The sequence below is a fragment of the Bufo gargarizans genome, chromosome 2 (assembly GCF_014858855.1).
Source record: "Bufo gargarizans isolate SCDJY-AF-19 chromosome 2, ASM1485885v1, whole genome shotgun sequence".
In the NCBI taxonomy this organism is placed as follows: domain Eukaryota; kingdom Metazoa; phylum Chordata; class Amphibia; order Anura; family Bufonidae; genus Bufo; species Bufo gargarizans.
In genome coordinates this window covers 557,621,259-557,647,231 of record NC_058081.1, presented here as the reverse complement: position 1 = coordinate 557,647,231, position 25,973 = coordinate 557,621,259, and the positions used below count along the sequence as shown (strand labels likewise).

At 45.5% G+C, this 25,973-nt stretch overlaps 1 protein-coding gene across 6 annotated transcripts in view; it reads left to right on the top strand.

The window, feature by feature from the left end:
* The first annotated feature begins 3,208 nt into the window (after positions 1-3,208).
* Positions 3,209-25,973, top strand: part of PPFIA3 (PTPRF interacting protein alpha 3) — a 116,523-nt gene continuing 93,758 nt past the window's right edge. For 2 of the 6 annotated variants that reach the window (XM_044281616.1, XM_044281617.1), the window contains exon 1: positions 3,209-3,767. The gene's annotated coding sequence lies outside the window, so the exon portion shown is untranslated. The remainder of the gene's footprint in view (positions 3,768-25,973) is intronic. The other 4 variants (XM_044281619.1, XM_044281614.1, XM_044281615.1 and 1 more) reach the window with 3 other exon arrangements.

Here is a 25,973-nt window from a genome sequence, read left to right as displayed (position 1 = left end):
TAGTGACATCACCAGCACTGATGGGCGGGCTTTAGCACTACTCTAGGCATTTACAGGCTAGGGCAGCACTAAAGCCCGCCCATTAGTGCCGGTGACATCACTGGACTAACTGCTGGGCGGAAACCACCACCTAGCTTACCTATGGAGAGCCTAGTACGCCATCTAATGCTGGGTGGACTTTTGGCCAGGATTTATTGGTTATTGATGAGATTAATATTATCTATTTTTGGTTATTTATTCTTGATGGATTATTTAAATAAATATGTATTGGTGCAATTTTATTGGTAACCCCAAAATAAAGCAACACGGCCTTGTTTATCCAAATATGTGTTTGGGTGTCTCCTTATTTATTTAGAGTATTATGTGACTTGTGTCTCCATGGTACCTCTCTGCCACCAGCGGTGGAAGATGTCCGCCAGTCCTTAATCCTAGAACGCAGACTTTTAGGGAAGCTGGTGCCCCTTTACAAAGAGGGAAGCTCTGATAAATGAAATCTCCTGCTGTAGATGATTCATAATGGAGCAATTAGAAATACATTTTAATGATGTTCCGCACCTATAATGCAGACGCTTGTATCCGTTCAGAACGGATCCGTCAGTTTTGTTTGTTTGTATGTCCTCCTTTTATGGTTATTATTGCCTTTCATGATTTTGTTAGGTGTATATGTATAGGGAAGGACAATGTCAAAGCAAATGTAGTAAACAGATGTGCTACGATGTATACCAATTTTAACGTTGACCCTGTATGTCTTTGCCTTGATGTACAAATAAAGATTTGAAAGAAAGAAAAGAACGGATCCGTCCGTCTGCATTATTCTGTCCCAAAAAAATCGAAGTCTAAGTGTAAGTCAAACGGATCCGTCCTGACTTACATTGAAAGTCAATGGGGGACGAATCCGTTTACAATTGCACCATATTTGTGTCAATGTAAACGGATCCGTCCCCATTGACTTATATTGTAAGTCAGGACGGATCCGTTTGGCTCCGCATCGTCAGGCGGACACCAAAACGCTGCAAGCTGCGTTTTGGTGTCCGCATCCAGAGCGGAATGGAGGCGAAACGGAGCCAAACTGATGCATTCTGAATGGATCCTTATCCTTTCAGAATGCATTGGGGCAAAACTGATCCGTTTAGGGCCACTTGTGAGAGCCCTGAAGCGGATCTCACAGGCGGACCCAGAAACGCCAGTGTGAAAGTAGCCTAAGACGTATACATTTGGGGAAAGAGAAAAAAATTGAAGAAAATAAGGCTACTTTCACACTTGCGGCAGAGTGATCCAGCAAGCAGTTTAGTCTCCAGAACTGCCTGCCGGATCCGTCAAAACGTAAGCCAACTGATGTCATTTGTAAAATGGATCAGGATCCTGATCCGTCTTACAAATGCATTGAAATGCCGGATCCGTCTTTCCGGTGTCATCTGGAAAAACGGATCCGGCATTTATTTTTTTCACATTTTTTTTTTCGGTCTGCGCAGAAGGACGGATCCGCCATTCCGGTATTTTGAATGCTGAATCCGGCACTAATACATTCCTATGGAAAAAAATGTTCCGTTTTTTGGGCCGGACATAAGGACATAAAACCGTAGCATGCTGCGCAGGGGTGTAGCTAATAGCTCATGGGCCCTGGTGCAAGAGTTCAGCTTTTAGGGGGCCCCTTCCCTCAGTGCTTTGTGACCAAGGGCAGGAAGCGCATAGCTTTCGTGCTGCAAGTGAAACGGCACCCCTGCCCCCATGCCAAATTCTTGATTTAACCCCCTTCCCTTGAGCCAGAGGTGTAACTTGACCAGCATGGACTTTCTATAATACTGGTGTCTTCTTATGCACCACAAGGTTCTTTGGGCCCCCTCAGGCTCCTGGGCGACTGCTACCTCTGCACCCCCTATAGTTACGCCCCTGACGCTGCGGTATTATCTCCGTCCTGATCAGTCAAAAAGACTGAACTGAAGACATCCTGATGCATCCTGAACGGATTGCTCTCCATTCAGAATGCATGGGGATAAAACTGATCAGTTCTTTTCCGGTATTGAGCCCCTAGGACGGAACTCTATGCCGGAAAAGACTAACGCTAGTGTGAAAGTGTTCACAATGATTTTCAGTCACTGAAAATTTCTGCAACTAAGGCCTCATGCACACGACCGTTGTGTGCATCCGTATCCGTTGTTCCGTTTTCCGTGATTTTCTGCGGACCCATTGACTTTCAATGGGTCAGTTGAAAACTCGGAAAATGCACCTTTGTTCATCCGCGTCCGTGATCCGTGTTTCCTGTCCGTCCAAAAAATAGGACCTGTGCTATTTTTTGGACGGACAACTGTTCGCGGACCCATTCAAGTCAATGGGTCCGTGAAAAAACACGGATGCACACAAGATTGTCATCCGCGTCCATGATCCGTTTATTTCCTATCATTTTCAAGGCAAACTTGACTTAGATTTTTTTTTTCACTTTTCTGGTCTGGTGATTGTCCAAAAATCAAGGAAGACACACGGAAGAAAAAACAGATCACGGAACAACGGAACCCCGTTTTGCGGACCGTGAAAAAATACTGTTGTGTGCATGAGGCCAGACTCTGCGGCGTGTGAAAGCACCCTTATGAAGTTTCCTTGGTGACCATCGAAAACTGCTTGGCCTGACGAAGATCATGAGGTGCTTTGAAGCAGGATTATTGAAAATTATATTATGATGAGAAAATTGAAAATTATATTATGATGAGAAAAAAAATGGAAATTACAAACTATTGGCATTTTTTTTTTCTTTTCAATTTATTAGTAGAAATAACACTAAATCTACATGTTATACAAATGGATAGGAGCACGGCATGGCAGGACTGAAAATGAGCCAATATCCATGGGACATACAGGTACTGCAGACATAGGTTCCGTTCACATTTAACCTATTAGTCATGGAAACTTGAGGTGCCTTAGCAGTGCCCACCTGCTGATCCCCCTGTCTGCCTGGCATCACCCCCCACCCACTGATACACCTTCCCTTTAAGCAACCTCACCACGCTCGGGATGACATCATCCCTTAAATTTCATCCCGCCTCCCCTGGCCTCTGATTGGCTCATCGGCACTCCCTACACACCTCTCCAACGATTGGTCATTGAAACCCTGTAGCCACGCCTCTATAGGTGTTTGAGGTAGCGTCTGGTCTCTATGGAGGCGGTGATTGGCTGCGTCAGATGTCTATCAACTCTCAGAGGGCGGGGCCTGGGTGCCAGGGAGGCGCTGCTGCTGGGCTGGTGTTAGGGGTGATTTTCTGTGCACCCCGTTGTTGGAGCGATGTGGGAGGAGCGGGGTGTCAGCTGGAAGGGATGATGGAGCTGGAAGACACCGGCTTTCCTTCCCTCGTCGCCGGCTAGCAGAGCTACTGCAGCGGGGCACCTGCATCTCCGCTCCACAGTCTGCAGCGGAGAGGAAGACAGGAGCCCATCATTGATGTACCCGGGGAGGAGACAGCTCGGTCTAGGGGGGCATCCAAGACACAGGTGGGGCACTGTGGTATCGCCAGCCTCAGGGGCAAGGGGGTGATGAGCTGTGATATAAGAGGGCTGGGGGAGACACACTGCAATACAGGGTTCTAGGCTGACACATTGTAACGAAGAGGATGTCATCAGAGCTTTACCATGTAATGCAGGGGAGAAAGGGTGTAGTATTGGGTTCAGTCATATAGAAGGGTAATGGGGGGGTCAGGTCCAGGGGGTCTCTAAGGAAGAAATCCATAACCACAGGCATCGCCAGAGACCACGAGAGAGGCCCATCCGGTGGAGAACAGGTAAGTTAAGGGTGGTGGGTGGATGATTGACAGCACCTGACTTGCACCTGTGCCCTGGAGCGGGTACCACTCTGGGCGACATCTCTCTGTCTAATGCCTGATTTGCAGAATAAGAAGTGTCTGCCCTAACACGCCGCCATGATGTTGTTAACCCTATCTTTGCTGGCGGCTCCTTTAAATGCTAAGAGCCCCCCCCTCCCCCTAATATCATTTTTATGTATTGGCATCTTTAAGGGAATTCGCCTGGTCCGATCTCATTCAGAAGCTTTGACATCATCCCCTGCCCCATCCCGCACCTGCCCTCTTTTTTTGATCAGCCCACCCATTTGCAGTTTGCCTGTCTCCATTCCCTTGAGTGGTTTGCAGGCCCTTCCAGCAGTGAAGGGATTAATGGAGCATTATCAGCTGCCCTCTCCCATTTCTGCATATCTTGCCTCGCTACTGCCTGATCACATCCTTCTCTGCCTTCCCTGACAACCAGTGTTGCAGCCCTCCCCCATTTATGCCATTGTATCCCATCCTTTTTTATGTCTGCATCATCCTCTTCCTCCCAGTAGCCTTTCCAATCATGACTGGTCTTGTAATGGCATTGTGCCATTTCTTGGCTTTTGATGCTTCTTCAATATTATATACTATTCATACACTATATATATATATATATATATATATATACATATATATACACAGTACCTTATCTGCTACAGTGTGTCCCCACAGCCACATGTTTCTTCCAATGCCATCTCTTCTTCTACAATTTGCTAGCCATTTTCGTATCATGGGAGTTTCGCCATGTGCACAATCCTTGTAATATCTCCATATTGGTTTCCTGGGATTTATATAGCGCCAACCTATTCTGCAGCAATGTCCATAGGTTTTAATCACCGAGGGGCTTCCATAAGGCTCACTATTCATTTTCATACCAATTGAATTAGTATATATATATATATATATATATATATATTATTTTTATTTTTTTATATTTTGGAAGGGGAACTGAAGAACCTCCTCCCCAAACATGGTCACCTCCATGCAGACATTGCCCTGGTCAGATTTGAACTTAGGACCACCCTATACCCTATATCAGTGATGGCTAACCTCTGGCACTCCAGCTGTGGTGAAACTACAACTCCCAGCATGCTCCAATCATTACTATGGAGTTCTGAGAACAGCCAAGCAAGTGTACATCTTGGGAGTTGTAGTTTTACCACAGCTGGAGTGCCGGAGGTTAGCCATCACAGCCTTATATCATATGCGCTCTATTCCTACTCCCATGAAATGAGACCATTTTGCCCTGTAACCTGTGCCTGATATTTTGGTATGCCCGAATCCTGCCCGGAACCAGGCAATAGACATATGGCTTGATCCTATATTGTAGTGAATGCATAAGGCCCAGTCGGTTCCCTATGTCATCAGTAGGCGATGAGAGAACCCCCTCATCCTTAAGACTGCCTTTTCCTCCCCATCATGTAAGCAGAAATCCATGGCTGCCATTTACTTAGCGTGGATCACGCTCTGATTTAATTTTGCTCTTCCTCCACGGATGCTGGGATTACCTACAATGACCCTGTGTTCTTCTCTCCTGCCGCGAGCACTTGTATTTTATGTAACATTACTACGTAGAGTTTATCAGCCGCAGCAGATTAGTGCTTCAGTGCTGCCCTTACCCGCATTTACTATGTCCACGGACTAGAGCAGGGATGTCAAACTCGTGGCCCTCCAGCTGTTGCAAAACTACAACTCCCATCATGCCTGGGCATACTACAGCTATCAGGGAATGATGGAAGTTGTAGTTCTGCAACATCTGGAGGGCCATGAGTTTGACATCCATGGACTAGAGGATCTGATCTGTATGAACCCAGACACCCATAGAGGCGAGCTGTGAAGACCACGCCACATCTAATGTGACTGGAATGAGTTGGGTATTGCTGTCATGGAGGTTTGTCACCCAACACTCCTGCAATCCTGGATGACCAGTCATGATAGGTAGACTTACTGGGCTGCAATCTGGGCGACTACCCCTTGTGGGGAGGTGCAATGCTGCCCAAATAACTGGCCAGACTGGCAACCCCTGTGGGAGCTGTCATGGCCGCCATAACAGAAATGGCCTAATCTGTTTGTGGGCATAAGTTGTCATTAAAAATGATATTTTAGGGGATTACACTTTAAGCAACCCTTTTATATATACTGTAAGGCACCCCAAAGGTGAATGCACCAGTTACAGTGACTTCCACTGCTTTTTGGGGGCACATATCATTCAGAGTGACGAAGTGAGTCTATTAACATTACTGTATATTGTGCTGCTCCGTTAGGAATGAGGGCTGTCTCTATACTTCTAGGCCGGAAACAATGCCAGGTATGGCAGTGCCTCTATAAAGCATCACAGTGCCCCTAGAACAGAGAGACACTGTAGCAGTGCCACCATAACAAAGCTAATCACAGTGCCCCTATAACAGTCTGACTACAGCAGTGACACCATAACAAAGCTATTCACAGTGCCCCCATAACAGTCTGACTGCAGCAGTGCCACCATAACAAAGCTATTCACAGTGCCCCCATAACAGTCTGACTGTAGCAGTGCCACCATAACAAAGCTAATCACAGTGCCCCTATAACAGTCTGACTACAGCAGTGACACCATAACAAAGCTTTTCACAGTGCCCCCATAACAGTCTGACTACAGCAGTGACACCATAACAAAGCCGATCACAGTGCCCCTATAACAGTCTGACTGCAGCAGTGCCACCATAACAAAGCCGATCACAGTGCCCCTATAACAGTCTGACTGCAGCAGTGACACCATAACAAAGCTATTCACAGTGCCCCCATAACAGTCTGACTGTAGCAGTGCCACCATAACAAAGCTAATCACAGTGCCCCTATAACAGTCTGACTACAGCAGTGACACCATAACAAAGCTATTCACAGTGCCCCCATAACAGTCTGACTACAGCAGTGACACCATAACAAAGCTGATCACAGTGCCCCTATAACAGTCTGACTGCAGCAGTGACACCATAACAAAGCTATTCACAGTGCCCCCATAACAGTCTGACTACAGCAGTGACACCATAACAAAGCTAATCACAGTGCCCCCATAACAGTCTGACTGCAGCAGTGCCACCATAACAAAGCTAATCACAGTGTCCCTATAACAGTCTGACTACAGCAGTGACACCATAACAAAGCTATTCACAGTGCCCCCATAACAGAGAGACACTGTAGCAATGTCACCATAACAAAGCCGATCACAGTGCCCCTATAACAGTCTGACTGCAGCAGTGACACCATAACAAAGCCGATCACAGTGCCCCCATAACAGTCTGACTGCAGCAGTGACACCATAACAAAGCTAATCACAGTGCCCCCATAACAGAGAGACACTGTAGCAATGTCACCATAACAAAGCCGATCACAGTGCCCCTATAACAGTCTGACTGCAGCAGTGACACCATAACAAAGCCGATCACAGTGCCCCTATAACAGTCTGACTGCAGCAGTGACACCATAACAAAGCCGATCACAGTGCCCCCATAACAGTCTGACTGCAGCAGTGACACCATATAAAAGCTATTCGCAGTGCCCCTATAACAGAGAGACACTGTAGCAATGCCACCATAAGGCCTCTTTCACACTACCGTTTTTTTTTTTTCCGTTTTGCGGTCCGTTTTTTGCGTTCCGTATTTCAATGGTTCCGCAAAAGAAACGGAATGTGTTCCGTATGCATTCCGTTTCCGTTCCGTTGAAAGATAGAACATGTCCTATATTTGGCCGCAAATCACGGTCCGTGGCTCCATTCAAGTCAATGGGTCCGCAAAAAAAACGGAACACATACGGAAATGCATCTGTATGTCTTCCGTATCCGTTCCGTTTTTTGCGGAACCAGCTATTGAAAATGTTATGCCCAGCCCAATTTTTTCAATGTAATTACTGTATACTGTATATGCCATACGGAAAAACGGAACGGAACAACGGAACGGAAACGGAACCACAACGGAAGCAAAAAAACTGAACAACGGATCCGTGAAAAACGGACCGCAAAACACTGAAATGGACATACTGTAGTGTGAAAGAGGCCTAACAAAGCTAATCACAGTGCCCCCATAACAGAGAGACACTGTAGCAGTGCCACCATAACCAAGCCGATCACAGTGCCCCTATAACAGTCTGACTGCAGCAGTGACACCATAACCAAGCCGATCACAGTGCCCCCATAACAGAGTCAGTTCAGTAAAATGACAGACCTCATTACGGAAATCTGACCGACTCCATTAGAGTCAGTGGGGTCTGTTGGGCACCATTGGTGTCCTTCATGGCGAGGTTCCGTCTTTGGCTTGCATTTGGTTTTCCTTTTGTGGAATAGAAGAATAGAATTCCTGACGGAAATATGAACCAAGCCTTAGACTTCAACAGTGCCCCTTTAGGGTCCAGTCATATTCCCTTTAAAAAAATAAAATAAAAAATAGCCCCAGAAAGCCCATGCCTCTGTAAGCACACAGCTTTAGTGCCCCTATAACGGAACCAGTCTGCAGCAGTGGTCTTTTAACAGGGTTAAGCATCATATACACAACCGTATCCATTTTGTGGTCTGCAAATCGCCGATCCGCACAATGTGGTCCATGTGTCATCTGCGTTTTTTTTGCAGACCTATTGACTTAAATGGGTCCGTGGTCCACATTTTGCAGACAATCTATCTTTTTGCGGAACGGACATACGGATGCGGAAAGCACACGGACGATCCATGTGCTTTCTCCATCCGTATGTCCGCTCAACAATAAGATAGAACGTGTCCTTTACCTGGCCGCAAAATGCGGACCATGGACCCATTGAAGTTAATGGTTGCAAGACGGACATTATCTGCTATTTGCGGATCTGCAAAATGCCTACGGTTGTGTGTATGAGACCTTAGACTGTCCATAAAACAGACTGCAACATTGCCCACATAACTGATCCATGTATAATGACCCCAAACAAGACCCAGCCATCCTGCCGAGCCACGCTGCATCTGTGCCCCATAACAGTGCCAGCACGAGTCAGTGAATGTGCACAGGTGACTAGTAGTGTGCCCACTGACCCTTGGCAGAGGCAGTCCTTCTCTAGGAAAGCTGCTTCTTGATACTATTGCACATGGTTTTTACCATCTATAGTAAGTAAGTCCAGCTTATACATTTCTGAAAGTTTAAAGGGGTCCTCCGGAAATACCAGTGCACATAAGACCTGCTGTAATGTTTGGTACGGAAATGCCGATCGTGCCCTGCAGCTGCAGAACTGGATTACTTGCTGGTTCTCTTCACATTAAGAAACTGCTCCTACAAACTCTTCACCTGTGGACAAGAGTCAGTGGATATTCCCAAAATATTCTGTGAATTTGGAAGTGCCGCCCTTTCGGACACATCGTCGGATTGATTAACAATGTGGGCGGATGATTCTCCATTTCTGGTCAGTCGGTCAGTCTGTAAAACGGTGATTGGAGCAAAACAGTTGAAAACAGCAAAACAGGCTGACAAAAATGGAAGACTTGCCCTTATGTAGAGAATCCCTTAAAGGGGTTGTCTCACTTCAGCAAATAGAATTTATCCTGTAGAGAAAGTTAAAGGGGTTGTCTGCTTTTATTTATCCTGGGCGTAGGTCATCAATAGCAGATCGGTGGGGGGCCGACTCCTGTTTGAAGAGAACACGGTGCTCGTACGAGCGGTGCCTTCTCTTCTCTGTTTACCTGCTCGCCATCGCAACTACAGCGGTGAGCAGTGTAATTATATCTCAACCCTCCTGTTCACTTCTACCGGATAGCTCCTTCCAGCTCCCCCCATCGATCGGATATTGATAACCTATCCTGAGGATAGGTCATCAATATAAATAAAAAGCAGACAGCCCCTTTAATATAAGGCACTTACTAATGTATTGTGATTGTCCATATTGCTTCCTTTGTTGGCTGGATTCATTTTATCATCACATTATACGCTGCTCGTATACAGTGGTTACGGCCACCCTGCAATCCATCAGTGGTGGCCGCGCTTGCAAATTATATGTAGAAGTGCCGGCCTCTCTGGTTCTCGGGACCGAGAAAGTGCGCATAGGCACGCTCCCATCGCGCCCACCTCGTATCTGCGCTGCACTGGTGGCCGTAATCCCTGGATGCGAGCAGTGTATAACGTGATGGAAAAATGAATCCAGCCAGCAAAGGAAGCAATATGGACAATTTCAATACATTAGTAAGTGGCTTGTATTAACTTTCTCTACGTGATAAATGCAATTTTCCGAAGGGAGACAATCCCTTTAAGGAGTCAGGTAATTGGGATAGATAAGAATCATGTAAATTAGGTCAGTGTTTCCCAACCAGTGTGCCTCCAGCTGTTGCAAAACTACACCTCCCAGCATGCCCGCACAGCCAAAGGCTGTCTGGGCATGCTGGGAGTTGTAGTTTTGCAACAGCTGGAGGCACGCTGGTTGGGAAACACTGAATTAGGTGACATAAATGCTGGTCCATGATGGACATTCTGTAGATGCGATGGAAGGGGCGAATAGATGCTGTGATGTCACGTTGAACAGCAGAACTGATGCGTTTGGCTGCACGTTCTGTTCTCCATAGAAGATAATGTAACCATTCTGGCTGGGATATTTTTCCCTGTATGCTTGCAAATCTGCCACTGGCTGCAGAAGGGTTAACGAGCTGGCGTAAGGATGCACCATTGCTGCTTAGCCCTTCTTTATAGTAGTGTGCACTGCCACCATTCCCTTTACGCCTCCCCAACCCCCAATGGAAACCCCCAGTGCACAGCTCCTTCCTTCCCTGGGCTATGGCTGCTGGAAAAGGGGGGGGGGGGGGGATGGGAAAGAAAAGCGCTAGCCATACATCACACTTGAGATGTGAGCAGCAGAATGTGGTGGGGTCACCGTGCACTGTCAGGATGGAAGCGCTGCCTGCATTGCTTTCTTTAGGTTTCCTCCACCCTGCTATGTGTCCTCCCCCCGTCCCTATGATGTTGGGATAAATCCATATGCTGAATCTGCTTGTGGGGTCAGTTTTTAACCCTCTACCTGCTTTCCAACATGGCTGCTCTCCATAGGAATGGTGGTATCGCTGTAAGATGAAAGGTTGCGTGATGTCATCATGGTTATGGGGCTTCTAGAACACGGCGGTGACATCGGGCACACCGGGCGCATCACTAGTTGTAATGGGGGATCTGTATGTAATTGCATTTCTTTGATGGTAAGTGAGCATTTATTGGGAGAAGCAAATGATTCCTGGTTTTATGGCAGGAATTACAAGCTTGATGGGTGTTTTATAGAAGTGTTTGTGGATGCGGCTATTGGAGAGCAGATGTCTCCACGTCCACATTATTATATATTCCCTGCATTTTATTTTGTGCTAATAAACTTCACCTGAATGCATTCAAAAGAGAGTCTTTAAAAATCGTTTTTGACCGGTTCTGTCTCTCTCTGGAAAAAGTGGGTGACAACTAAGAGGGTCACTGTTCTGTTTCTCATAGGGTTGTCACCCTTCTTTCTGGGAGGTCTGAATACAAACCCCAAATGCGCCTATAGGAGCAGCTTCAGGGAAGACATTGCTTGCCACCAAGCAAATATAACGAAAAAAGGAAGCGATCGGAGTTCTCTTTTAGGCTCAATGCACACGGCAGTAGTTGTTTTTGCGGTCCATAAATTGCGGATCCGCAAAACATGGATACCGGCTGCGTGCATTCCGCATTTTGCAAAACGGAACGTCCTGCCCTCCATAGAACTGTCCACTCCTTGACCATAAAGTGGACGTGTTCTATTTTTTTGCAGGGCTGCGGATCGGACATACGTATAGCACATGTGTGCTGTCCGCATCTTTTGCGGCCCCGTTGTAGTGAATGGGTCTGCATCCGACCGGCAAAAAATGCGGAACGGATACGGACAAAAAACACGGTCATGTGCCTGAGGCCTTTTATTATTCCAGATTTATTATACAGCATTTATTATTCCAGATTTGTACTCATTTGGATTTTTAAATAGTCTTTCAAAAAAGTTTGACATGCAAATGCTTTCCCATTAGGACAACCTGCTTTATTTAAAGGGGCTGTCAGGGATTTTTGTATATGGCCTTTCTTCAGATGGGTCATCAATATCAGATTTATGGAGGTCTGACTCCCGGCACCCCCGCCATTCAGCTGTTTGAAGCCAGTGATGTCACGTCATCAGTCACATGATCACATGGCCCTAGGGGCAGCTCAGTCCCATTCAAGTGAATGGGACTAGGTTGCAGTACCAAGCACAGCCACTATACAATGTATGGCGGTGTGCTGTGAGGAGGCCGCGGTCTCCTAAAACAGCTGATCGGCGGGGGGCAGGAAGTCTGACCACCATCAAACAGATATTGATGGCCTATGATGAGGATAGGAAATCAATATTGTACTCCTGGAAAACCACTTTAATAGCTCCCCCCTATGCTGTGTGGATCATTGGAGGCAGCTATGCTACTCTTTTATGCCCATCTGCCCTGGCATTGCATATGGATAGGGATTGTCTTGATGGGACACCCATTGGGAAGAGAATACTTGAGAGTTTGGTGGAGCTGATTCAGCCATGCATGGTGATGGCATTGGTCTGATGGCTTGGCTATAGAGTATGCTTCATTGTGACCCCTCTGGCACATGAGAGGGCAGCAGTGCCACAAATGGTGGCAATAGTGTATCAAGAATCTTTCATTATTGACAGGGCCCCCATCCACAGATCGTTCACACAGTATCCTGCTGCTGGAACCCCAACTATAGCTTACTGGGAAACCCAGAAGCAAGTGATCAATTCCCCTGCAGCGCCATCACAAGGTAGGTGACGCATTACACAATTCTCAATTACATCAATGGGCTGTCTGTGTAATGCAGAAATGTAGAGACGCTCTAGCTGATGGATGGGGGAGATGCATCTTACTCATTCACAATTCCTTAATGGAGCACTTGAGATCAACATTTAGCTGAGATCAGCTACAAAAAGCTTTTCTGGTGGACCCAACCCATCCATTCATTACATGGACAGTGCATTGCTATCAATGGGTACATTGTAATACTTGTTTTTCCCTGTGGTGGCGCTGCAGGAGAAATGAACATTGGCTGCCTCAATCCCCCACAGATTGCAACTGACTGCTGGGGACTGGGGACCACAACCTTTCATTGTTTTTTTTTTTTTGTTTGTTTTTTCTGGGGGCCCTTTTACAAAGAGAGCTTGGTCTTCAGTACATGCTGGGAACCAAGTAATGTGTCTCCAGCTAATTGGGGTCTATAGATTTATTTCTAGACCTGGAAATGCGACACTACTTTTGGATTGTGGCAAAACCAATCTATGTTACTAGTAAATGTAGAACATTGTAGGGAATCGGTTACTTTGGGATTATTAAAGGGGTATTCCCATCTAGGACATTGATGGCATATAGCTAGGATATGCCATCAATGTCAAACATGTGCAGGTCCTACCCTCTCCGATCTCCAGAAGGGTCATCCAAAGTGAAGGAGAGCACACCGTACATTAGCAGCTTGCTCACCATTCACAGCTAGGAGACTTTTCCAAAAATAGTTAAGGGCACGTCCTTGGCTATTTTCGTAAGTGCCATAGCACTTGGAGTGTGGTCGCAATCTGCTCTCCTTACACTTCAGGGGCCCTGTTCTGATCGGGGTGGGTTGGACCCGTTCCTATCAGACTTTGATGGCAATATCTATATGCCATCAATGTTCCAGATGGGAATACCCCTTTAGGCACATTGAATCTAGAACCTTGCCCTTCCCACCAATAGGATTGTTCCATTATCTTCTTAAATCTTGAAAATGGACACCATAATCCGATATAGTCTGGGTAATCTCGAATGTAGTATGCGATTTAACAACCACAGATCAACTTTTCTTTGTGGTATTGGACTGGGCTTGGGATTTTTCAGATTTCTTTTCGTTTGATTCTTGCATATGGCATGTCACCTCGGGTCACTACTGGGCCAGACCAACTCTGGCCCCTTTTAATGGGATTTCTAAGAAATGAGAACAGAACCTTCATACAACGCTGTGGGATGTAGACGTTCTGGACTTACAAGGCCCTATAAAGGGTTGAATATTGAGGTGCCTTCAGCTAGAGAGCTTTCTTCCTTCTAGAAGAGAGTTAATTTGCATACTTTTTTCCAGGGAGCCTTACCTGTAATACTCTCTACACTGTCTGGATGACCAAAAGGAGAGCCAGTACCTTCCAAGGGCTTACATGAGCAAGACAAGACTATATAGAGTGATTTCGATATTGAACATATGGGGGGGGGGGGGTGATTTCCATCTATTCAGTCCTCTAATCCTGCTTCTAGTCTGGATGTTGTTTTAAGATTTCTCCAGATTTATTTTATGAAGCATATGACTATAATCTGCTTTTCATATCAATATTCCATGCATCAATTTGTCATGCTGTTTACTTTAGATGGAGACTTAGAGAATATTGATTGCAAAGTTCCCCTGTAATCAGAAATAGCAACCAATGGTTCCTTGGGACTCTGACTAGTCCTGATGGTTCAAGCCCTTTAAGGGGGCTGTCCTTGTGGCAGGCATACATGACGATCAGGGAATCTGAGGCCTGACCTCCGAAATCCCAGGATCCTTAAAGAACATTTGTGAAAGCACTTGCAATTTATATTATCACTGTGTTTACGGGCAATAGGAGTTGTACCTCTGTTGGCTTGTATGAGTACCCCAACTAGTGTGCGCCATTGACATTCCTGCTCTCAGCTATACACGTTTTGTGTCCCTTCGATAATATGTCCAAGGCTACTTTCACACTAGCGTTTAGGCTTTCCGTCTGTGAGATCTGTTCAGGGCTCTCGCAAGCCGTCCAAAACTGATAATTTTTCCCCTAATGCATTCTGAATGGAAAAGCATCCGCTCAGAACTCATCAGTTTGCCTCAATTCAGTCACCATTCCGCTCTGGAGGCCTGACGAAGCGGAGCCAAACGTTTTCTCTGACACAATAGAAAACTGATCCATCCCCTATTGACTTTCAATGGTGTTCAAGACGGATCCGTCATGGCTATAGAAGACATAATACAACCGGATCCGTTCATGACGGATGGATGCATGCGGTTGTATTATAGTAACGGAAGCGTTTTTGCAGATCCATGACGGATCCGCAAAAAACGCTAGTGTGAAAGTAGCCTTAGTCAGAAATATAATGATTCAGCATTTAAAAGGAATCTGTCACGCCGATATTGGACTTATATCTACAATATTACATGCATAGTACTGCAGATAAGGAGTCCAGATGAATATTTTTATTTTCCTACTGCCCCCCATTACCCCACTGTCAGCACTCAAAGCTGTGCTGAAATACACAGTCCGAACTGCTGGGCCATGCTGACACAATGGCCAGGACTTGTGTGCGCATGCGTAGCAGTTCTGACAATGTATTTCAATGCAGCTCTGAGTGCTGACAGCGGGGTAATGGGGGGCGCTAGTAGGAAAATAAAATAGTGATCTGGAATCCTACTCATGTATTACTGTAGATAATGGTCCAAAATCGGGGTGACAGATTCCCTTTAAATAAAACAGACCCCATGTATATTAGGGAGAAGATAGCCCCAAAATGACGCTGACAGCCTGTAATTTCACGGAAATGTCCTAGACAATTAATTTAATGTAAGTATTGAACCTACTTGATTAAATGGCCCAGATATCACTATGAGCAGCATCGACAGACGGGTCATCTGTCCAAGATTTTCTGCAGCAACTGCACCATTTTCTGCATTGCATTGTGGGCCGGTTTGTCTACTAATCAAATCACATCAGCCTCAGAAGCAGGCGCCTTCCCCCAATCTAGGCCAAGCAGCCTTTGACAAGATGACTATTGAATTGTCTAATCGTGACACGTCGAATTGTAATTCACGGTATTTGTTTTTTTTGTTTTTTTCCCCCTCTTTTGCCATGTACGCTGCAGTGCATTACATCACAGCCTCGTCCGACGATCCGTATGGAAGACTTGGCCTACCCCCATGGGCTTCATCTTCTCGTTTGATAGATGCCGTTCCTAAATGATTCCATTGTATTTTTCGCTTCTGCTTTAAAGCAGGTGGGAAATGTAAGGCACAGATGAGGGAAGAGGCAAGACAGGGCTGAGAGCTGGCAGCTCTTTCCGAGGGCGTATGAAATACTGCCCTGATTCCCTCTATGTGTGGTAAGAAAAGAACTTTGAGCATCTCTAATTAACAATTACAGTAATTAGAACGGCTGCATTGGTGAGGAGGTAATTATATTGGAGAAGGCTGTGCCATTCCCTTGTAAATAAACGCCTGCAAAAAGCCGATCTGTTCCGTTTGTATTCTGATATCACCGATATAATCACATTTTTTTTAGTCTTTAGGGGTTAGTGTCAATTAATAAAGCCAAGGACTGAGAATGTAATAAAATAGATGCCCATTACATTTTCCATTCAGTCGTGCAAAACTACATTTTCTTACAGGGAGGGAAGGTCTCCTTCAAGAAAATACAATGGGCCTTTGCTCTGGTGCTGGTGTACAACTTTACTGTCCCTTCCCATCTTTGGTAGAAGAGAGAATGTGTGTATCTTACGCTGGTCTTCCCATTCCTGTGATGTCCTTAAGGAAGGTGTGAGGAACAACTGGAATTGGAGCCCTCAATGTGTTGCATGGCAAGGGCCTGTACTGTATGTTCTCTTGTTGTTGGTATGAAAGGCATCTTGGCCGCTAAATCATCTGTAGGCCACCTTTAAAGTATTCTCTGACCTATTAGAAAGGTACTTGATGTAACTGTAGTGAAGGTAATTTTCTTACCAATGAATGTATTTGTTAGGTATAACCTCCCTGCTGATACTCAGCTGTGTCATGTGACCAACACTCTGATCTCCAACTGACACAGGCCAGGAAGCCAGATACTCTATCTATTCCTATGGCAGCCTCAATGTCAGTCTCATAGGAATGAATAGAGAAGTAACTGACTTCCTGTCCTATGTCAGTTGGAGATCAGAGTGTTGGTCACATGACACAGCTGAGGATCAGAAGGGATCAAAATTTACATCATGTACCTCTATAACAGTTCAGAGAGTAAACATTTTTGTGGGGGTGCTTCTTTAACCAAAACTCATAAGCATTACACAGGATTGCTGGCAGCCAAGCTTTTGTCATTGCAGAAGAAGTAAGTCATAGATAATTTTTACATGAAGAGAAGGCCTGGTGCTTTCTCACAACATCACCTTCCCTTTTTATCTCTGGTAGCGTACAGGGTAGGGTTCACTGTGGACTTATCTACCAGTCCCTTTTGATGTCTGTGGAGAACGGGAACATTGCACAGGTTGTGACTACCCATTAGCCAATTTTGGGTACCAAGCTGCTCTCTCCAGAGTCTCTTTAGCCTTCTCAGGCTAGGCCCCCATAGTATGTACAGGTCCTTCTCGAAAAATTAGCATATTGTGATAAAGTTCATTATTTTCTGTAATGTACTGATAAACATTAGACTTTCATATATTTTAGATTCATTACACACCAACTGAAGTAGTTCAAGCCTTTTATTGTTTTAATATTGATGATTTTGGCATACAGCTCATGAAAACCCACATTTCCTATCTCAAAAAATTAGCATATTTCATCCGACCAAAAAAATAAAAGTGTTTTTAATACAAAAAAAGTCAACCTTCAAATAATTATGTTCAGTTATGCACTCAATACTTGGTCGGGAATCCTTTTGCAGAAATGGCTGCTTCAATGCGGCGTGGCATGGAGGCAATCAGCCTGTGGCACTGCTGAGGTGTTATGGAGGCCCAGGATGCTTCGATAGCGGCCTTAAGCTCATCCAGAGTGTTGGGTCTTGCGTCTCTCAACTTTCTCTTCCCAATAGCCCACAGATTCTCTATGGGGTTCAGGTCAGGAGAGTTGGCAGGCCAATTGAGCACAGTAATACCATGGTCAGTAAACCATTTACCAGTGGTTTTGGCACTGTGAGCAGGTGCCAGGTCGTGCTAAAAATGAAATCTTCATCTCCATAAAGCTTTTCAGCAGATGGAAGCATGAAGTGCTCCAAAATCTCCTGATAGCTAGCTGCATTGACCCTGCCCTTGATAAAACACAGTGGACCAACACCAGCAGCTGACATGGCACCCCAGACCATCACTGACTGTGGGTACTTGACACTGGACTTCAGGCATTTTGGCATTTCCCTCTCCTTAGTCTTCCTCCACACTCTGGCACCTTGATTTCCGAATGACATGCAACAGTCCAGTGCTGCTTCTCTGTAGCCCAGGTCAGGCGCTTCTGCCGCTATTTCTGGTTCAAAAGTGGCTTGACCTGGGGAATGCGGCACCTGTAGCCCATTTCCTGCACACGCCTGTACACGGTGGCTCTGGATGTTTCTACTCCAGACTCAGTCCACTGCTTCCGCAGGTCCCCCAAGGTCTGGAATCGGTCCTTCTCCACAATCTTCCTCAGGGTCCGGTCACCTCTTCTCGTTGTGCAGCATTTTCTGCCACACTTTTTCCTTCCCACAGACTTCCCACTGAGGTGCCTTGATACAGCACTCTGGGAACAGCCTATTCGTTCAGAAATTTCTTTCTGTGTCTTACCCTCTTGCTTGAGGGTGTCAATGATGGCCTTCTGGACAACAGTCAGGTCGGCAGTCTTACCCATGATAGCGGTTTGGAGTAATGAACCAGGCTGGGAGTTTTTAAAAGCCTCAGGAATCTTTTGAAGGTGTTTAGAGGTAATTAGTTGATTCAGATGATTAGGTTAATAGCTCATTTAGAGAACCTTTTCATGATATGCTAATTTTTTGAGATAGGAATTTTGGGTTTTCATGAGCTGTATGCCAAAATCATCAATATTAAAACAATAAAAGGCTTGAACTACTTCAGTTGGTGTGTAATGAATCTAAAATATATGAAAGTCTAATGTTTATCAGTACATTACAGAAAATAATGAACTTTATCACAATATGCTAATTTTTTTAGAAGGACCTGTATGCTATTGTTGGTATTATTGTCAGGCTGTGCTGTTCGGCACTGGAAGAAGTTACTTGCCCATGGCCGTTGATTGGGTGCACCTAATAAAGTTGAGGGGGGTATCGGTGTGGAACAACAAAGTTATTACTGTGGCCGACACCACAAAAGTGTGAAGTGTAGTTGTGAGATGTTTACTGGATTCAGGTAGTGTATCTGTGGTGGAAAATACGAGTTGCTGAAAAAGATCCCTGCCTAAGTGTTTATGCACACGAACGTAAGGGCTCGATGCCCGTGCTGCGGACCGCTATCTGCACAGGCATCAGCTGTGTGAATCCCATTTTGCAGTGTGGATCCATTGATTTGAATGGGTCCGCGATCCGTAGGATACGGCAAAACATAGGACATGTCCTATATTTTGCGGTGCAGAGTCATGGCCCCGAAAGCCTACGTAAGAACTTCAGTCCTATCTTTTGCCCTATCTTGCAGATCGCTGATCCATTCAAGTCAATGTGTCCGCATCCGCAGCACAGAGTGCACACGGCCCGTATATTGCGCATCTGCCGCTTGCGGTCCATAATACAGGCACGGAACCCTCACGTTCGTGTACTTGAGCCCTTAATGAGAGACTATAATAGACTAAGGCAGCGAAAGAACCTAATATCTTTGTGTACATTTTTACATGAGGCGCAAACATAATGAGACGTGGAGCATGGCAAACGCCCTGTGTTATTGCCTTATCTGTACCTTGTCTCACATATTAGAAGAACTCTACAAAAGTGTCTCCACAGGGACGTGTAGGTGTGGCACGTTAACCCCTTAATGACTGGCCATTTTGCACCTTCGTGACCAGACTGATTTTAGCAAATCTGACATGTCACTTTATGTGGTAATAACTTTAGAATGCTTTTACTTATCCAATCCATTCTGAGGTTGTTTTCTCGTGATACATTGTACTTCATGTTAGTGGTAAATTTGAGTCAATATGTTTCACCTCAGTTCAGTTATGAAGTCACTTTGTGGGCCTTACAGATCTGAGTGACCAATCGGGAAACAGGGACCGCCTTAATTGGTCCCCTGACGGGTGCGCGGACAGCTCTGCTGTCCGTGACACCCGTTAAGATTCCGGTGTCATCGCAAGTATACTTGCGGTGACACTTTCATTTCATGAATGACGTACATAATACGTGATTCATCACTAAGGGGTTAAAAGAAATAATTTTGAATGCATGCCAGTCATTTCTTTTGGTTGAAAATGTATTGGACAGACTTCGCATTTTGCCACCTAATGGCCATTAACCGATGGCTAATTTGTGGAGAAAGGGGATCTCCAGGATTAGAAAAATAGATAAAATATGGCTGCTTTCTTCCAAAAACAGTGCCAGGCTTCTATGTGTGTGATATTGTATTAAAGAGGTTATCCAACCCCTAAAATGCCTCCCCTACTGCCCAACCCCCAGCATATACAATGTACTTACCTTGCTCGCCGGCACCCGCTGCACCTCCCCATCGTATGGATAAAAACATCTGGATGGGGGGGGGGGCAGGCAATAGCAGACCGCGACGGGGAAGAGCCTCCCTAGCATCACAGGTGACGCAAAGGAGGCTCGTTCCCGTCACAATCTGCTATTGGCTGCTCCCCCCTGTCACTGGATGCTTATATGCAGCTGCATAACTCACCTATGCATCAAAGTAAAAGTTGGCCTTTAGCAACGGCGTCGCATCATATGCCTATTATCTCCCGCTTGAGTTGACAAGCCTGGAAATTGTAATGAGCCCCACTTTCTCAGTATTTCCTGGCATCTGTCTGTGTTTGCTTGGTGTTGATATCTCTAATAGATGTCTCCCAGTACTGGATCTCTGCAACTTCCAGAGAAAACTGGTGGTTTTGAACTATTTCTGAACTCCATGGTGTATGGGATACTTCGCACCATGTGAACTTCCATGGTGAGACTGTAGTTCCTTGTGCCCACTAGAAGAAATGATTCTTGAGTCCCAACCCCTATGTCATCAATAAAGTCTAATAGGTTTTGATTCATAGAAATAGCTCCAAATGCTTTTTTTTTTTTCCTGGACCTTTTGAGGCCCTTTATGGTATCAGAGCCTGGGCCACCGGAGGATCCTCTGGTGGGCCAGTCCGATGCTGATCGTGACATTCCATGGAAACTTGTCATAATGCTTGACCTTTTTCCAATTTTTACCACAGCATGATGAAGTGTCCCCCCCCCTATAAACTGAACTAGGTGATGGACAAATTGGCCATGTATGGTGGACATACCTTTGGTGCTTCCTAAATTGCAGATTCCAGCTTCAGACAGGAATCTAATGTATGGGGACTAGGAACATGTCCACTGGATAGACATGGTTTATGTCTGTGAGATTGGTTTGCGGGTTGTCCACTTCTTCTCCTTCCTTCCCGTACAGTCCTTACATCATGTGCGGCTGGTTTGTGCACTGTGAAGAGACTTGAATAATTTCCATTCAATTCTTAATCTTTTTTCCTGTGGGATATATCTACTGATAAACATACAGGACATCCCAAAACCATCACTGAGTGCATGAAAAGGAAACCAGTGGAGATATCAGCCATAGCTTACCCAGCATGCTGGTCGGAGAACATTTCCACTATAATAAGAGAAACATTGCTAGAAATATACATATTGAGGGGAGTCTGTGTTCTTACAGAAATTCCGTTGCGGATTTGCTATTGATTTAATCCTATGCATTGCAAAGGGTGAAACCCGCGGTAGATATCCATTGATATGCTGTGGATTTAAAATTCATGCTGCAGGTCAAATTGTGCTGCAGAATTATTATTTTTTAAGCTCATCCATTTTGATGGTACTGGAAAATGCTGATTTGCCCAGTGTCTGCCCATACCATAAGATCATATGAGTGCAGGACAATAGTCCCGCGGGCGGCCCGACGTGCACAGCATCATTGTACTCTATGATGCTGTGGGCTCCCGTGCTAATGATCAATGGCTCTCCGGGACATATGGCCCGCTCACGGACCGAATGTCTCGGAGGGCATGCGGTCAAGTGCACGGGCCCTTAGAACGAGGATAGGAACCAGAAGCAGTGTTATTGGTCCATCCCCTACAGGACGGTGCTGCAGTGCATGGGACTGCAATCTGTGGGGTCCTCCTACGACATAGGCTCTTCATATTACTGTAGGTGATTGCAGAGATAGGTCTGTAGAGAGGGATTCCCTGATGCCATATACATGAACGTAAAGATAGGAGGATTTATTGTCACGCCCAGTACACAGTATATAATACTTATCACCACTTTTACGTTGTGTTACTGCAGCTTAGCATTGCAGTAATATCTTTGAAGCAAATAACTGAATGTGTGAAAGGACTCGCTCCTTGACCACCGTTAGGCTACTTTCACACTAGCGTTCGGGTGTCCGCTTGTGAGCTCCGTTTGAAGGGGCTCACAAGCGGCCCCGAACGCATCCGTACTGCCCTAATGCACAGCCCCTAACGCTCAGAATGCATCAGTCTGGCAGCGTTCAGCCTTGTGCGGATCCGTCCAGACAATGTAAGTCAATGGGGACGGATCCGTTTGAAGATGACACACTATATGACTCAATCTTCAAACGGATCCGTCCCCCATTGACTTTACATTGAAAGTCTGGACGGATCCGTCTCAGGCTACTTTCACACTTAGAATTTTTTTACCATTATAATGCAGACGGATCCGTACTGAACGTATCCACCGTCTGCATTTTATGAGCGGATCCGTCTCAGACGGATCCGCTCTGAACGCAAGTGTGAAAGTAGCCTTATTCGCCTGTCTACCACTAAATGGCTGATAACAGGGAATAATAGAATGCATTTTGTTCAGTGGTCCACTACCTGTGGCTCTCCACCTTTTTGAAAACCTACAACTCCCAGCATGTATGGTATAGTGTACCGCGCTGTTCTGTCCAGCAAAATAGATGGAAGCGAAGGGAAAGCGGGTCAAATGGATTTCAAAGCCGTATCTGTATTAAAGGGATTGTGTCACTTCAGTAAATAGTATTTATCATGTAGAGAAAGTTAATACAAGGCACTTACTAATGTATTGTGATTGTCCATATTGCCTCCTTTGCTGGCTGGATTTATTTTTCCATCATGTTATACACTGCTCGTTTCCATGGTTATGACCACCCTGCAATCCAGCAGCGGTGGCCGTGCTTGCACAGTATAGGAAAAGCACCAGCCTTTGTGTACTCCCGCAGTCTTGGCCACCAGAGAGCAGTGCACTTTTTCATGTAGTGTGCAAGCACGACCACCACTGATGGATTGCAGGGTGGCCATAACCATGGAAATAAGCAGTGTATAATGTAATAGAAAAATTAATCCAGCCAGCAAAGGAAGCAATATGGAAAATCACAATACATTAGTAAGTGTCTTGTGTTTACTTTGTCTACATGATAAATGCCATTTGCTGAAGTGAGACAACCCCTTTAAAGGGAACCTGTCACCTGCAAAACACATATTAAACCGACCACAGTACCCCCAGTGTGTTGCTAATCATGTTTTTCTTGCCTCGTTGTTTTTCTTCATACATGTTAAAAACGCTGTTTTATTGTCGGTTGGCGCTGTCTCTGAGTCAGGCTTGAAGTCAAGGGGGCAGCGGCCTCCTTGCTCAAGTAAAGCTAAGCCCGCCCCTTACCCCTCCTCTCTACAATTAGATGGACATGCTGCCGTGATCGCGCTCTTCTAGTGCATGCGCGGTATGCTGCCTGTTACAGCGTGACGGCCGGGCGCGCGCGCGATCGAACTGTCTGGCGCATCCGCAGTAAGCAAAATGCAGGCGGGTGAGTGAGGATCGCGCTGTAATGGGCAGCGTACCGCGCATGCGCTCGAAGAGCGCAATCACGGCAGCATGTCCATCTAATTGTAGAGACGAGGGGTAAGGGGCGGGCTTAGCTTTACTTGAAGAAAGGAGGCCGCTGCCCCCTTGACTTCATGCCTGACTCGGAGACAGCGCCAACCGACATTAAAACAGCGTTTTTAACAAGCATGAAGAAACCCAAAGAGGAAAGAAAAACATGATTAGCAACACACTTGGGGGGATCCTGTAAGGTACTGCGGTCGGTTTAATATGTGTTTTGCAGGTGACAGGTTCCCTTTAAATCTTTTAGATATTTATGACCTATCCTCTGGTTAGGTCATCAATATCAGATTGATGGGGGTCGGACATCTGGGACCTCCAGCAATCAGCAGTTTTTGTCTGCCATTGGAAGGAGCCGGAAGCAGAAGTGAATGGAAGCTGAGATGCAGTGCACTGGCATGGCCAAAACACAATGGATGGAGCCTTCCGTTTCCAGCTCCGTCCACTGTTTAGTTTGGTGAAAACAGTTGATCGTGGCGGTCTCAGACCCCCACCAATCTGATATTGATTACTTATCCTTTAGATTGCCTCATTAAATCAAATGGATGTATCACGGTATATACATTTGAATACCGTTTTAGTTGTTCAAACATGTCTGCCCCCGACGGAAAGCCCAGCCGAGCGTTAAACGTGGCGTGAACACCGTTGGAGAGAGGTACATCTTGTTGTGAGGGAGGATGGGAGTGTGGAAACCTTTGGGGATATCTTCTGCACTACTACAGGGCGTTGTCTTCTATCAAACTGGTAAAGCTTTAGCACAGTTTGACCTCGGACTGGCATTACAGATATCCACCGTGCAGTCTGATGGCTTCTCCTTATTGAGCGTTGTCTTTCTTGACTGCTTTCTAGTTGTGCTACTTAAAGGGGTCGTGTCAAGAAACATTTTCTAATTTTTCAAACCAGCACCTGGATCTAAATACTTTTTTGTAATTGAGTAATTCAATAAAAGGTATCGGTATAGCGCCACCTGCTGTTTGTTCTTTTCCGCATTTTTTGTTCATGCTTTCTGGCCTGGCAAATAGATCGAGACCCCACCATCGGTGGTATTCATATACCATGTGATAGAGGGGGCACAGCTGAGCTCTGCGGTCTGCGATCTATAGGTTCATATGATCCAGAGCAAGGTTTCTGAGTAAAAAGCAAAGTAAATCCTGCCAGTATTTTTCTCATCCCATCAATGTCTGCAGTATGGTCCAGAATAGAACATGTTCTATAATTTGTGGATCCCTAAAAAATACAGATGTATGTATAGTACTATAGAAATGAATGGGTCCGCGTGCCAGCCAGAAAAAATGCCTAGGTCTCGGCATAGACGTTCAGTAATACTTCTACATGATGTCATTTTAATATAAAGGGCAAAAGTTTATTTTATTAGACATTCAGAATAATCGGTAAATAATTAGTATTCTGCGGAGCTCGCCCTGTGGTTCTGCTTTTACTGCCAATACGAAATTCGTGTTGTTTTTGTATTCTGACCCACTGAGTAAGAATCCAAGGGAGTGTTGTGAAAGCCTCGCATCTCCTCGCCTTACACGGAGAGAAACTTGGGGTGAGGCAAGGTGGAACCCTCCCGTCAGCCGGCTACGCAGAATCAGGGTGGGGTTCTAATTGCAGCAATTCCCAGGCCTCACTATCACTCTGGTGATGAAACACAAGCAGCCAAATAACAAGAGCCTCAAAAGTCACATTTTTCCCAAGCAAGAAAGAATTGGCTGCGAGAATTATGCAGTATGCGCCTTCCAACAATTTTTTAACACATTATGACAGGGCTTTTTTTTTTTTTTTTACATTTCTTTTAACACTTCACGTTATGTACCACTCTTCAAAAGCCATTTCATTATTACATTAGCACAGTCATAGGAATAATTGCTAAGGTAAGGCTGTGTGGTCCAAAGTCTCTGTGGATCCATATAACAGACCTGTTCGCACTGCGTGCCACTGAATGGTCACGGTGTACTTTCCTAGAAGCAATGCTTCTCCGTAATATGACATTTATATTTCTAGGCATATGAGTCCTTGAGGAGAACTTCAATGGCTCTAAGGGTATAATGTTGGTCTATAACAGGCTATGGGTGCCATATTCATGATCCGTCAGTGATCAGATCTGTAAGGTCATAAAATGATCTGACCTGTCATTGGGCTGATCTCCCCTCCAAAAAACAAAAAAGTTAGGGTTTTCACAGAGGGGGCATGCATTGCTGCCACAGTGTCGCAGCTGTAATGTGTCCATCTGATGTTGACCAAAAATTAGAACTTCTCAAGTCCTCAAGCACTGCATCCCATGATGTACCTTAAATGATGCCGTTCTGAAGATGACCTACTGGTCTCATCGTTGTTCAAAACTTGCGCACCACCTAAAAGCAACATGTCCGCTTTCTGTCT